The sequence below is a fragment of the Pongo abelii genome, chromosome 5 (genome assembly GCF_028885655.2).
Source record: "Pongo abelii isolate AG06213 chromosome 5, NHGRI_mPonAbe1-v2.0_pri, whole genome shotgun sequence".
NCBI classification, from domain to species: Eukaryota; Metazoa; Chordata; class Mammalia; order Primates; family Hominidae; genus Pongo; species Pongo abelii.
In genome coordinates this window covers 143,797,496-143,812,342 of record NC_071990.2, presented here as the reverse complement: position 1 = coordinate 143,812,342, position 14,847 = coordinate 143,797,496, and the positions used below count along the sequence as shown (strand labels likewise).

The window sequence follows — 14,847 nt, the reverse complement described above, 5'->3', positions numbered from 1 at the left end:
GTCATTACAAACTGAACGAAGGGACTGAATTTAGAAATTATAACAAAAAACAAAATAAACTGTTTTAAAGGAAGGGGAGCCAGAGAAGAAGAAGAGAGCTCCCCGCTTCCAGTGAGCAAAGGCAGCCCCTGAGCTTCCACAGCCCCTCCTATTTATTGGGTAACAACAGCGAGGAGGAGGAGGTAACAACTGGTCAGCTGCTTAATTGATCACATGTTCATATTGTTACTAACGGGCTTCAGATGTACCTAATCACAAGAAACACTGTGCTTGGGGCATCACTGCCCTCAGCATTCCTTCTGGGTAGCAGATGCAGTTTTGTCAGTTTGTCAAAATTCTGCATTTATGAGAAACAGTTTTGTTGCTTACTCATATAGCCTCCAGTGGTATACTGAGTTGATCACGACCCTCATTCTTTCGGCCTGTAACATCATAGGACCAAGATTTATGCTTAGAAAATTCCTTCCAGTCTTGACGTCTACAGACATCATGTTCTTCATTTCTCTGGAAATTCTTTTTTTTTTTTTTTTTTTTGAGACGGAGTCTCGCTCTGTTGCCCAGGCTGGAATGCAGTGGCACGATCTCAGCTCACTGTAAGCTTCGCCTCCCGGGTTCACGCCATTCTCCTGCCTCAGCCTCCCGACTAGCTGGGACTACAGGCGTCCACCACCACGCCTGGCTAATTTTTTGTTTTAGTAGAGATGGGGTTTCACCATGTTAGCCAGGATGGTCTTGATCTCCTGACCTCGTGATCCACCTGCCTTGGCCTCCCAAAGTGCTAGGATTATAGGCGTGAGCCACTGCCCCTGGCCTGGAAGTTCTTTTTTTTCTGTTTTTTTTTGGAGACAGAGTCTCATTCTGTCCTCCAGGCTGGAGTGCAGTGGTGCAATCTCGGCTCACTGCAACCTCTGCCTCCCAAGTTCAAGCAATTCTCACGCCTCAGCCTCCTGAGTAGCTGGGACTATAGGTGTGCGCAACCAGGCCCCACTAATTTTTAGTAGAGAGAGGGTTTCACCATGTGGGCCAGGCTGACCTCGAACTCCTGGCCTCAAGTGATCTGCCTGCCTCGACCTCCCAAAGTGCTGGGATTACAGGTGTGAGCCACCGTGCCCGGCCAAAATGGGGTGCCATGTTGCATAGGCCAGGAAATGAACCTGGACCTCCCGCATGGCAGGTGAAAATTCTACCTCCGAATCACCCATGAACCTATGGAAGTTCTTTCACAATACCTCTAGAAGGGGTAGTATTTAAGTGGGATCAGCTCTTTCCACAGGAATAATCAATAATTTCAGTGGTTCTCTTAGGGTCCAAGGGACTTCCATCTATAATCTGATCTGATTTGGCAACATCAAATGTGTTGAATGGCACTGAGTAGACACTCATATCTTACCACTTGTGCTATGAAGCAACAGTGATTCCGAGATACCAGGTGACTTTTTTTTTTGGCTTGTAAGCACCAGTGTCTTACTCTTTCCACTTCTCGCTGCTTTCCTAGTAACAGTTCCCAGCAGCAAGGGCTTCTATGAGCTTTACTATTTGTTCAGGCACTAGTCTGTAGACGAGAGATGGGGCAGATCAGAGCCAAAGTCCCCAGCTCAAAAATTTCTCTTCAACATTATTTTGGGGTGACACCAGGAAAGATAGGCAATCCCAAAGCCACATTTTGCTATAGCTTCTCCTCTGCTCTTCCTGTGGAGTTTTCACAGTGAACCTGACCTCATTTACTCCCTTTTTTTCCATCCTCAGGCTTCCTTCTCACTCCTCTCCTCAGGCATACAGTAACCCCTACTCTATCACTTTACTCATTACCCATTCACACAAGAACTGCACTGACCAGCATGGTAGCCACTAGCCACATGCAACAATTTAAATTTAAATGAGTTAAAACGAAATTTAAAATTCAGTCACTCGGTTGCCTGTTCACTCTGATGGTGGTTTCCTTTGCTGTGCAGAAGCTCTTTAGTTTAATTAGATCCTATTTGTCAATTTTGGCTTTTGTTGCCGTTGCTTTTGGTGTTTTAGACATGAAGTCCTTGCCCATGCCTATGTCCTGAATGGTAATGCCTAGGTTTTCTTCTAGGGTTTTTATGGTTTTAGGTCTAACATTTAAGTCTTTAATCCATCTTGAATTGATTTTTGTATAAGGTGTAAGGAAGGGATCCAGTTTCAGCTTTCTACATATGGCTAGCCAGTTTTCCCAGCACCATTTATTAAATAGGGAATCCTTTCCCCATTTCTTGTTTCTCTCAGGTTTGTCAAAGATCAGATAGTTGTAGATATGTGGCATTATTTCTGACGGCTCTGTTCTGTTCCATTGATCTATATCTCTGTTTTGGTACCAGTACCATGCCGTTTTGGTTACTGTAGCCTTGTAGTATAGTTTGAAGTCAGGTAGCGTGATGCCTCCAGCTTTGTTCTTTTGGCTTAGGATTGACTTGGCGATGCGGGCTCTTTTTTGGTTCCATATGAACTTTAAAGTAGTTTTTTCCAATTCTGTGAAGAAAGTCATTGGTAACTTGATGGGGATGGCATTGAATCTGTAAATTACCTTGGGAAGGATGGCCATTTTCATGATATTGATTCTTCCTACCCATGAGCATGGAATGTTCTTCCATTTGTTTGTATCCTCTTTTATTTCCTTGAGCAGTGGTTTGTAGTTCTCCTTGAATGGAAGTCAGTGTGGCGATTCCTCTGGGATCTAGAACTAGAAATTCCATTTGACCCAGCCATCCCATTACTGGGTATATACCCAAAGGACTATAAATCATGCTGCTATAAAGACACATGCACACGTATGTTTATTGCCGCATTATTCACAATAGCAAAGACTTGGAACCAACCCAAATGTCCAACAATGATAGACTGGATTAAGAAAATGTGGCACATATACACCATGGAATACTATGCAGCCATAAAAAATGATGAGTTCATGTCCTTTGTAGGGACATGGATGAAATTGGAAATTATCATTCTCAGTAAACTATCGCAAGAACAAAAAACCAAACACCGCATATTCTCACTCATAGGTGGGAATTGAACAATGAGAACACATGGACACAGGAAGGGGAACATCACACTTCGGGGACTGTTGTGGGGTGGGGGGAGGGGGGAGGGATAGCATTGGGAGATATACCTAATGCTAGATGACGAGTTGGTGGGTGCAGCGCACCAGCATGGCACATGTATACATATGTAACTTACCTGCACGTTGCGCACATGTACCATAGAGCCTAAAGTATAATAATAATAATAGTAATAATAATAAAAAGAAAAAAAAATTCAGTCACTTGGTTGTTCTAGCCCCATTTCAAGTGCTCAATAGACACATGAGGCTAGTGGACTAAGAAAGTAGATGCACAAATATAGAACATTTCCATCATCACAGAAACTTCTATTTATTGAGCAGAGTTGCACTAAAGTATAAATGACTAATAATAGCTTAAAATACTTTTCCTTCTGGGAGAGCTATATTTAACTGAATTCTTTTACTAAATGGATCCAGCTCTGATATTAGCCTTTGTTTAAGAGGTTTATAAGCATCCAGCCTCTCCACTGCCCCAGAAAGCATAACACCTAGACCAGAGGTGCTCAGATCTAATTGCACATAGGATCACCTGGGAAACGCAATCAGACTCTCAGAAGGGAGCGGGGCAGGACACTTTAGTTTTTAAAGTCCAGGTGATTCTAATATTCAGTTGGCATTGAGAACCACAGACCTAAGCTGTTACTTGGGATGGCTAGGTCTCTGATGGTGATAATTTTGCTTTAGGTGTAAAGTAATCCATCAACCTGGCTTGTTACTTCCCAGAGCCACATTTACTATTGCATTCTGATTTTTGCTTGGGCTCCTTTGGCCCCAGAAACTTGCCTTGCTTTTCTTTAACTCACAGCAATTGATTTTGTTAGGGTTTCTGTCTAACTGACCAATATATTTAATACTTAGTAATACTGATAAGGAAGCCTCAATGATGCAGGTAATAGAGTGATAAGCAAATTTAAGCAGTAAGGCAGGAAATCATTCGTTATTTGCTTTCTGCTCTTCAAATAACCACATTCATTTCCTATTAGCCAAACTAAAAATAACAGAGTAAAGAGAAAGAATATTTTTCATATAGTTGTCAGAGGCCCACAGAACCCAGAGCCAAGAACAATCACTGCAGACCATGCAGTGGAAGGCACTACTTTACTTACCTAGAGGAAGGAGGAACTAGGATTCAAGACACACATAGCTGTCTAGAGGCAGGACTACACAGCCTGGTCACTCCCAGCAGAACTTTATCCAGTCTGTGCTCTTGTCTCCCTCTGGTTCATTTAAAGCATCAATGTAACCACTCAAAATTCACATAACAAAGCAATATGTTCATTCAAAGCAGTATGTACCTGTCAGAACAGCTTAAACCAAAAGCTATTGGGTTAGAAAAAATGGGTTACAGAAAATGGATTGGGGAAACGGGTTAGGGAAAAAACATGAGACAAACCCAAGTTTTTTTTGGTCCTAATTTTTTTTTTTTTTTGGAGACAGGATCTTGCTCTGTTGCAGTGGTGCAATCATGGTTCATTGCAGCTTTGACTTCCTGGGCTCAAGTGATCCTCCCACCTCAGCCTCCTGAATAGCTGGGACTACAGGTGCATGTCACCACACCCAGCTCATTTTTAAAATTATTTTTTGTAGAGATGGGGTCTTGCTATGCTGCCCAGGCTGGTCTCGAACTCTGGGTTCAAGCAATCCTCATGACTTAGCTTCCCAAGGTGCTGGGATTACAGGTGTGAGCCACCATGCCTGGCCAGTCCTAAATCTTATACATTTTGTGGAACTCTCTTTAAGGATAGAAAAAAACATTAGGTATGAAACAAAGATTTATAAAAGGTTACAAAACAAATAACATTACAGTTTTCAAAGACTTTCTCCAAATCAGAAAATCCAGAAAAAATATTTTTTAACTGCTGATACACCTTATACTACTTCTACTGTAATTTTTGCTGCACATAACAACAGTTTTTTTTTTTGTAGAGATGGGGTTCTCACTATGTTGCCTAGGCTGGTCTTGAACTCCTGACCTCAAGCAATCTTCTTACCTCAGCCTCCCAAAGGAATTACAGGTGTGAGCTACTGTGCCTGGCCTATAACAGCTTTTATATCACTATTTTGGCAAGAATAGTATGCAAATTCAGTCTTTCCACCATTGTGAGGGGTTAATATTATTAGCCAATATTTATAGTTACTGATAGTTTAGAAAACCTTCAGCTTCAAACTCCATTATTGGTAATGCCATATATATTTTTAGAATTTTCTTCAAATCTAAAAAAAACTCTAGTTCCTTTTTTATATATAAGCTGTAAGATTTCTGGCATTTCAAGTTTTCTTGTCTATTGACTTATTTTAAATGCTAATGCCCACTAACCAGTGTGACGCTGATGTTTTTTATGGTGAATTAGGAGTGTATGTTATCTTTGCTAATGTCAGATTTCATGCCATGTTAGCAAGAAATTAATAAAAGCCTAAGCAAGAGCAAAGAGCATGGCCCAGCAAAGGAAGAAGTGCCCTTTGGCTGGAGCGTGGTGTAAAGGGAGATCTAGAGGGGACATAACCTAGAAAGGTGTGTTAAAGCCAGGTCGGACACGAGTTATAGTGCCAAATGCTGTTGGTGGCTGAGGATAGACTATCATGCCTCTCAGTTAAAGAATTAAGAAAACTGTTTATGGATTACTGAACACATGAAAGGAGTGTAGGGTAAGGAGAATTTTCAACAGAGTCAGACAAACCTCTGGATTCTGTCTCTACCCTCACTAGCATGTGAGGCCTCCCCAACAACCAGTCATGGGAGTGACTGCAAGCTACATAAAGAGACCTCACTAAACCCAAAGTGAATGTGTCATCAATGTCAACTCAACTAGCCCTTAGCTGTATTTCAAAAATGACGTGTTTACTCCAACTCTACCTGGCAAGGGGGGAAACATGAGGGATCTGAAGTTGGATCAAAAAGGAGAATATTCTGAACTAATTGGTTAAAATGTCTTACTTTTGCAAATTTTACAAGTACATATGGCCATATGAAGATACTACTGTGACCCCACCTAGAGTCTTGGTGTGGCACATGCGAAGAAGTCCCAAAGCTTAAGCATCAATAGCTTCGATGTAAATCCTCTGCTTGGAGCCAGATGCCTGGGTCTGAAACTTAGCTGTGTAACTGTGCAGAAGTTACCTAATCTTTCTGGGCCTCAGTTTCCTCATTTGTGAAGTACTAACAATAGTATCTACCTCATAGGGTGGTTGAGAGGATTGATTTATATATGCAAATAGCTAATAACAGTGCTTAGCATATATTAAAGGCTTTTTATCTTAGAACAAGCTTGTCCAATTCACGTCTCAAAGGCTGCATGCGGCCCAGGATGGATTTGAATGCAGCCCAACACAAATTTGTAAACTTTTTTCTTTTTTTTGAGACTGAGTCTCACTCTGTCACTCAGGCTGGAGTGCAGTGGCACCATCTCGGCTCATTGCAAGCTCCGCCTCCCGGGTTCACGCCATTCTCCTGCCTCAGCCTCCTGAGTAGCTGGGACTACAGGTGCCCACCACCAAGCCTGGCTAATTTTTTGTATTTTTAGTAGAGATGGGGTTTCACCGTGTTAGCCAGGATGGTCTCGATCTCCTGACCTCATGATCCTCCCGCCTCGGCCTCCCAAAGTGCTGGGATTACAGGCATGAGCCACCGTGCCTGGACAAATTTGTAAACTTTCTTGAAACACTATGAGTTTTTTGTGATTTTTTTTTTTTTTTAGCTCATTGGCTGTTGTTAGTGTATTTCATGTGTGGTTCAAGACAATTCTTCTTCTTCCAATGTGGACCAGGGAAGCCAAAAGATTGGACACCCCTGTTTAAGAAGTATATTAACAATAGATCACATTTGTATGGCATTCTTCATTATAATATGATTCATCTGATCCTTTCAATATTTCCACAGTCTGATTATCCTTGTTTCTGTTTTTCAGATGAGAAAATCCAGGTCACAGGAGTTTAAGCAATTTGCCTCCCAGTGTGTTTTAGATGTCTCTCCTTGGAGCTTTTTTGCCTGCCTCTCTTATTGCACAAATGATATGGCGGCATGATAACATATGTATTTGTCCCCATCCTCCACTCAGGAATAATCACTGATGGAAAGGCCATGGTCTTGTCTGACTTCAAATCCCCAGGGCCTGTTAGTGGGCAGTCAAAGCAAATGTATGCCTTATATGCCTATATTTCTTTTTTCCTTTCTTTCTTTTCGCTCTTGTTGCCCAGGCTGGAGTGCAGTGGTGCGATCTTGGCTCACTGCAACCTTCACATCCCGGGTTCAAGCGATTCTCCTGCCTCAGCCTCCCAAGTAGCTGGAATTACAGGCGCCCGCCACCATGCCCGGCTAATTTTTTGAATTTTTAGTAGAGATGAGGTTTCACCATGTTCGTCAGGCTGCTGTCAAACTCGTGACCCCAGGTGATCCATCTGCCTCGGCCTCCCAAAGTGCTGGGATTATAGGCATGAGCCACCACGCCCGGCCATATGCCTATATTTCTTAAAGGACTAGTCCTTATTTCTACAGCCTGGCTTCATCTATAAACTCCGTCGATGTGTCTTTCAAGATATAGAAATATGATCCTCTCTAGACATGCTAGTGGTAATAATTGTTTGCAATTCCCATTCTTTTCTTAAAGAATGAGGCCCTCTTTTACATTATGGGGAAAACATGTACATTTTCTGACTATGTTAAAGCATGGGAACTACTTGAAATGGGGAATTAAAAAACAGTTCTTCGTTTTAACACAAGCCAATGGAGAGAAACAGAGCATGCTGGAACTAAAGTCATCCCCACATCTTTTGTTGGCCTTCTTCTAAAAACTGGAATTTCCTTTGGAAATCATTTATTATAGGTATCTACTATTCTTAGAGCACACTTATTGGCTGTAATTTCTTGCCAGCTTGCAAGTTATTTGTAATGTTTTCCACCATCAAGAATCCCTGTTGTGGTTTATTTTGAATGGACTGATTGCCCAGTTCCACTGGAAAACTTCTATGATGGAATTTGTAGCTACTTGATTATGTCTTTCCACATGTTTTATGTATTTAAAGCTCCTGGGGATTAGTGCATAGAAAACACATGGATTTGGTTTGGGCTCTGATTTTTACTCATTTTCTCTGCAGGATTCCTTCAACCTACACAGTGACCAACTTCATCTCCTCCAAATTTCAGGTTGTGCTGCAGCCTAATCAATCAGCAATCTGAATAAAAACAAAACTGGAAAGTTCTCCTTTCCAATCACCAACTTCCTCAGTTCACCTTAATAATCTTTTGTAGATGCTACAAAGCTGTGTTATCTCAGCTGTGTGAGAAAGCAAAACAAAACAAATTGAACCTGGGCTCTTTTAAGAGCCCAACAGATTAGAATTTAAAAGTGCAGATTTTCTTTGTCTTTTTTTTTAAACACACTATCATCCTATTGAGAAATGATTCCAGATTTATAAACTGAATAATAATAAAATTATATAACTGCTTTTCAAACTAAGAAAACTAGGTTTACAGACCCTAAAATTGAGCTACTATTTGCTCCAGCAATCCCATTATTGAGTATATACCCAAAGCAAAATAAATAGTTCTATCAAAAAGACACATGCACTCACATGTTCATCAGAGTGCTATTCACAATAGGAAAGACATAGAATCAACCTAGGTGCCCAATAACAGTGGATTGGGTAAAGAAAACGTGGTATATATACACCATGGAATACTAGACAGCCATAAAAAAGAAAGAAATTATGTCCTTTGCATTGACATGGATGCAGGTGGAGCCCATTATCCTAAGCAAATTAACGCAAAAACAGAAAGGCAAATACTACATGTTTCACTTATGAGTGGGAGCTAAACATTGATTACACATGGACATAAAGATGGGAACAACAGATACTAAGGACTACTGGGGGGAGGACATGAGCTGAAAAACTATTGGGCATTATGCTCACTACCTGGGTGACAAGATCATTTGTACCCCAAATCTCTGCATCATGCAATACACTCATGTAGCAAACCTGCACAAACCTGAATCCAAAATAGAAGTTGCAAAAAATAAATAATAAAATTTGGTTTTCTTTTTAGATCTTTCACCAGAAATTAGAGTTGTCCTTGGATGAAGACATCCCCAAAATGTGTTTGATTAGTTCTTCAAGGAGCAGACCTCTCCCCCTCCTTCTTTACTATTTTATTTTACATTTTATTTTATTTTATTTTTTGAGACAGAGTTTCACTCTGTTGCCCAGGCTGGAGTACAGTGCTGCGATCCTGGCTTATTGCAACCTCTGCCTCCTGGGTTCAAACAATTCTCGTGCCCCAGCCTCCCGACATAGCTGGGACTACAGGCATGAGCCACCACGCCCAGCTAATTTTTATAATTTTAGTGGAGATGATGTTTCACCATGTTGGCCACGCTGGTCTCGAACTCCTGGCCTCAAGCAATCCACCTGCCTCAGCCTCCCAAAGTGCTGGGATCACGGGCGTGAGCCACGGCACCTGGCCCTTCTTTACTATTTTATTTTTACCTCCATGTAAATTTAAGAACTTTTGTTACTTATCTGATATTTAACAGTGAGCATTGATAGAAACTAAGACTTTTGAGCAAGTGAAAACCACTGACTGAAAATGGAAAGTTAATATGTGAAATTGAAATTAGCAAGGTAATAGCAGTAGCAAAAAAGATGTGAATAATAATGGTTTCAACACTCATTACGTCTTCACATTTTTTGAATCCTTACTAGTCTTCACTGATCCACATAAACTCCTGGAGAAGCCTAGAAATAAAGGATAGGATGACTCTACTCACACTCCTTCTTCCACTCCAATAATGGGAGAAAGAGAAGAAAAGAAAAGAGAAAAATACCTTAGATAATTAGTCACAAAGGAATTGACCATTTTTTTAGAGAAGATGAATTTCAAGGCCCCATTTCCTAGAAATTTTTTAAAAAGGAAACTTTCTTCCTTTTTAATTAATGGAAAGTTACAGCCACTTAAGGAGCTTAAAGTTTTGGATGTATCATTTGAGAGAACTTTAATGAGTAGGAATGTCTTACTCATTCTTCCATGAGCTCACTATTAATAGCTGTAATTCAAGTGCATCATAAAGGTTTAAAGGATGCTCATCCACCAAGAGTTAGGTCCTATTTTTCTTGTACACTGAAACAGGTAATTAACAGCCTGGAGGACATGGGGTAAAAGATACAAAACATTATTTGAAGTTTTTAATTTTTATTAATCTGCCTATCCTAGCATTCTCAAACTTTTTCATTTTCTTCAGTCATCCATCATTAGTAATTCTGAACTCCTTGTGGAACAGCTGACGGTCTCTTAGTAAGGATCTTATAGGAAGGAGAATAGAGTTAGTACAACCAGACTTTGAATATCATCTTTTTGGGACAACAAAGTGTCCCAAGTACCAGACCACTTTGTGCAGCTCCTGATAACCTGAGCAGAAGGAAACAACTGGAACCTTGAGCTCATTTAAAGTAGTGATAATTCATCTTTACAAAGGAGGGCCAACAAAAGAAAAAACAAACCTATAAACTTTCCTCAGTCAGAATGTAAAGTGATGCAAGACTCACCTCAACCAGTTCTACGGTATCATTTAGCTGAGGGAGGATAATATAGACCTGTTTTCAAACGTTGGTGAAAAGTCAGCTCACTCCCATGGCCAGAGTTCATATTCTCTAACTCTCAGGTATTTCATTTAGTTTAGTTCAATAAGTTTACTGAAGGCCAATTATGTATTGGTAACTGGAGCTGATACAATAAATAAGGTACAATTCTTTTCTGCTAAGAGCTTGGCAGTTGATCACCTGACGAGCTGAATCATGAATTCTTCCCAATATGACTGTCAACGAACCATGTTCACTTGGAGCCTTTTGCTTCTGAATGTGAAATGGATTCAGTTTCTTACTTGACTAATTGTATGTCTTATTCCTCTTTTTGGGTTATTTGTTGTCTGGGGGTGGGGCAGTCATCGAATGTTTATTCTAAGTACATGCGTTCATTTATTGCCATTTTGCGTAAGCATATTTTCTTTTCATGCCTCTCATCCTTAAGATTTTATCCCTGGCTTTTTCCAAATCTTATTCTGCTGGCAATTTCCTTCTGCCTTTCTCTTGGGTTTTGACATATGTCTCTCTTCCTCTCTTTTTGTTGTTAACAGTAAACGTATTTGAAGGCAGGAGGGCCTAATTGCAAAGCTAAAATTAAGGTTAAAAAAATTAAAATATTTAACAGACATGACGTACAAACTAAATGAAATATTTCGTTGATGGAATGGGGTGGGGAGATTTTGATAGTTCACCTTCATCTGTAAGGATTTATGTCTTTTAGAAAATCTGAAGTTTGCTTCATATTTAGAAAATGTAAGCATGTTTAATTGTTGGAACCATTCATTTTTGCTATCTTTCGAACCTCCTGCTTTTATTTTTAATTTTAGAGTCACACACACACACACACACTTACACTACACATGCACAACATTGTCGTATAAAGGAAACATCTCTTCAACGCCTGTGAAATAAAATACCAATTCTGAGTCCACCTCTTCAACGTTTCTCTCCCTTCCTCCCTGACCCCGTCTGCTTCCATTTATTTTCTTACCACTCGGTGCTTCCAGTGACACCCATGTGCATGATCTTTCCCCACTGCTACACTTTTCTGAAGCCTACCTTGCCTTTAATGTCGATCTCTTTCATGGATTGTGTGAAACACTTTGACATTTGAGCAGAATAATAATAATAATAATGGCAACCATTTGCCTTGCTCTGCACTAGACACCATGATGCATTATCTTATTTTGTCCTCCTGACAGCCTTATAAGGGCGAGGAAATATAGGTTTAAAAACTTGCTCAAATTCACAAACTAGCAAAGGTAGAGGTAGAATTGGATCTAAGGTTTACAGCACCCCAAGTTGCACTTTCCAAACCTGAAGAAAGAATCTCTGAAAGAAACTGAAGGTGTAAAGACTTCTAGGTGAGAAGTAAGGGGAGAATTAATGGAAACTAGGAGGAGGGAAAAGTGGTAGGAAAAGTATAGTGATGGAATTGACAATACTTGATATTTAATTGAATATGAAATCAGAGAAAGCAGTTAAACAAAATGTCATTTTTACTTGCATTGGTAACTAGGACAATGGGAGTTCCATCCAAAGCCATCACCTTCATTGCTGGAATCTGAGCCAAGGAGAATAAAGACATTTATTTTGGGATAATAGCTTAAGTATAACCTATTGCATTATTCCTCTGAGTAATGGAGGTTTGTCCCTGGCAGCCCTTCTGCTGTGAAGATTCAGACCTAAGCCTGATCTTATTTCCAAGGGCAGCAGAGGGCAGACACTGCCGAGACCAAAGAAATCAATGTTCTGCCTTGAATTTCAAAATAGATATTTTTGAAGCCTATGGTGAGATGATAATCTCAAAAGAAGTTTTTTTTATTATTTGTAAGAGCTTGGCTTAATGAGCACTAAAAGAGTTTTTCCAGAATTTCCAAATCTAGGCTTTGAATATTTAGTCATATACAGAGGACTAAAGCACAACCTCCACAACAGAGGTTGCTGTTGTGGAGGTTGCTCAAGCAGTCCTCCCACCTTAGCCTCTCAAGTAGCTGGGACTTACAGGTGCCTGTTGCCGCAACTGGCTAAGTTTTGTATTTTTTGTAAAGGTGGGGTTTCACCACGATGCCCAGGCTGGTCTCAAATCCCTTGGTTCAAATGATTCTCCCTCCTAGGCCTCCCCAAATGCATGAAGATTTAATATAACTACAGAGTAGGGAAGGATACAGCTATGACATAAGTGAGAGCAATTCCTATGAGGGAGGTAAAGGAAATAAAAGTCCTTTCTATGTCTAAGGGGAGGAATCGAGTCATGGGGAGAGGAGAATGAGAACAAGTCGAGTCTAGGGGGAGAGGAGAATGAGAACAAGGACAGAGAGAGCACGTGAGCACAATGAAGCATGAAGACAAGAAAGAAAGCTGACCAATTTGGGAAATCTAATCCATGCTCCGCTGCTTTCTTACAAAGGTGAAGAGGGACTTACTGATGACAGTCACAGTGGTAGAAGAACTCCAATAGCTTTGGAATAACCCCAAAGCCAGAGGGTTTGCTCCTTCTTTCCTATGGCGTGGCCCCTTCAGGAATGTTTGCATTCAGCATCATTCTAGAGCAACATGGCAACCTGGAAATACAGCAGTGGGTGAAATCATAATTGCCCATGTTAAAGAAGAGGTTTAAGTATATGGGCCCGAGATACTATTCTTGGTTTCCAGGGCCTATATTTGGAGTGCAAGAGTTCTGGAAGTTTCTGTATGTCCTGGAAGTAATGTGGATGTGGTAAGAGAACTGGAAGAGAAGAGAGATCAGGAAGCAGAGGCTGAAGAGTGAGAAGAACACCAGCACCAGAGGCCACCGCTGGGAGGTCAGCAGGGGAGAAGTACAGAACCTGAGAGAACAGATGAATCCAGCAGTGCTTCGTGGTATGAACACAGGCTCAGCATGTTTGTGACCAACTGGGTCCATCCAGACCACAGCAGGGGCCACCAGGACAGGGGAGGGTGGCAGACCAGGTGCCACTTCATGCAACTGGTCACTGAGCCTGCTTGAGACATTAAATCTGAGAAGACAAGTAGAAAGAAGAAAAAGGTGAAGACTGTGTATGTATTTAATGGGCACTTATTTAACCAGGGAGATGAGTATAGAATTTAATTGGAGAAACTAATAAATGTAAAATGGCAAGCAAAAGAGGCAGAAGGCCCTGTGAGGTGGTCCTAATGAGTCAGTCCAGTTGAGTTATAGAGAAATAAATTTACTGTTTTCTGAATCAGAATCATGGAGGGTCAACTTTGACCTCTCCACTCTGGATTGCCTCTAATCAACTCTGTATTTCATGGTATCGTACCCAGATTTTTGTTGTTAACAATAGGGACTCTCTGGAAGTTTCCTATTTTAACTATTTTTTTTACTGATGTGTAATTTAACTTAGATGTTAAATTTCAAAATTAATAAAACTTCATTCACTAACATCTGTATGCCTTATAAACGTGAATCCTTGGGGCAAAGCCCCACTTGCTCCATCATAATTACATGTGCAGAAATACGGAACATAAGACGAGTAAAAAGGCTGGGAAGGCAACATGATAAATTTTTTAAAAATAAAATTTTTATTTTAGGTTAGTTTTTGAGTTACAGAAAAATTCTAATGGTAGCACAGAAAGCTTTCTTATACCGTACACCCAGTTCCTTTGTTATTAAAGTCTTGTATTAGTGTGGTGCATTTCTTACAATTAATGAACCAATATTAATACATTGTAATTAGCTGAAGTTCAAACTTCACTCATATTGTCTTAATTTTTATTTAGCATCCTTTTTTTTCTGTTCCAGAATCCCACCTAGGATAATGGGTTATATTTAATTGCCATATCTCCTTAATTTCCTGTCAGCTGTGACAGTTTCTCAGACTTTCCTTGTTTTTGATGACCTTGTTAGTGTTGAGGAGTACTGGTCAGGTATTTTGTAGAAAGTCCTTCAATTGGAATTTGTCTCATATTTTTCTCATGATTAGTCTAGGTATGGGTTTCCGGAGATCACAGGGCAGTAAGGGTACCATGTTCATCACAGGATAGTAAGGGTATGTGTGTCAATATGACTTATCATGACTTATCACTGTTGGTGTTGATCTTGGTCACCAGGCTGTGGCAGGGTTTGTCAGGTTTCTCCACATAAACTTACACTCCCCCCGACTTTATTCTGCTGTGCTCTTTGGAAGGAAGTCTCTATGTACAGCCTGCACTTAAGAAATGGGGAA

General features: G+C 40.4%; 1 long non-coding RNA gene across 1 annotated transcript in view; it reads right to left on the bottom strand.

The window, feature by feature from the left end:
• LOC129060087 (uncharacterized) overlaps positions 1-13,184 on the bottom strand; it is a 54,325-nt gene extending 41,141 nt beyond the window's left edge. Inside the window, exon 1 of the long non-coding RNA XR_008526492.2 lies at positions 13,084-13,184. This is a non-coding gene — a long non-coding RNA (uncharacterized LOC129060087). The remainder of the gene's footprint in view (positions 1-13,083) is intronic.
• Positions 13,185-14,847: the final 1,663 nt, after the last annotated feature.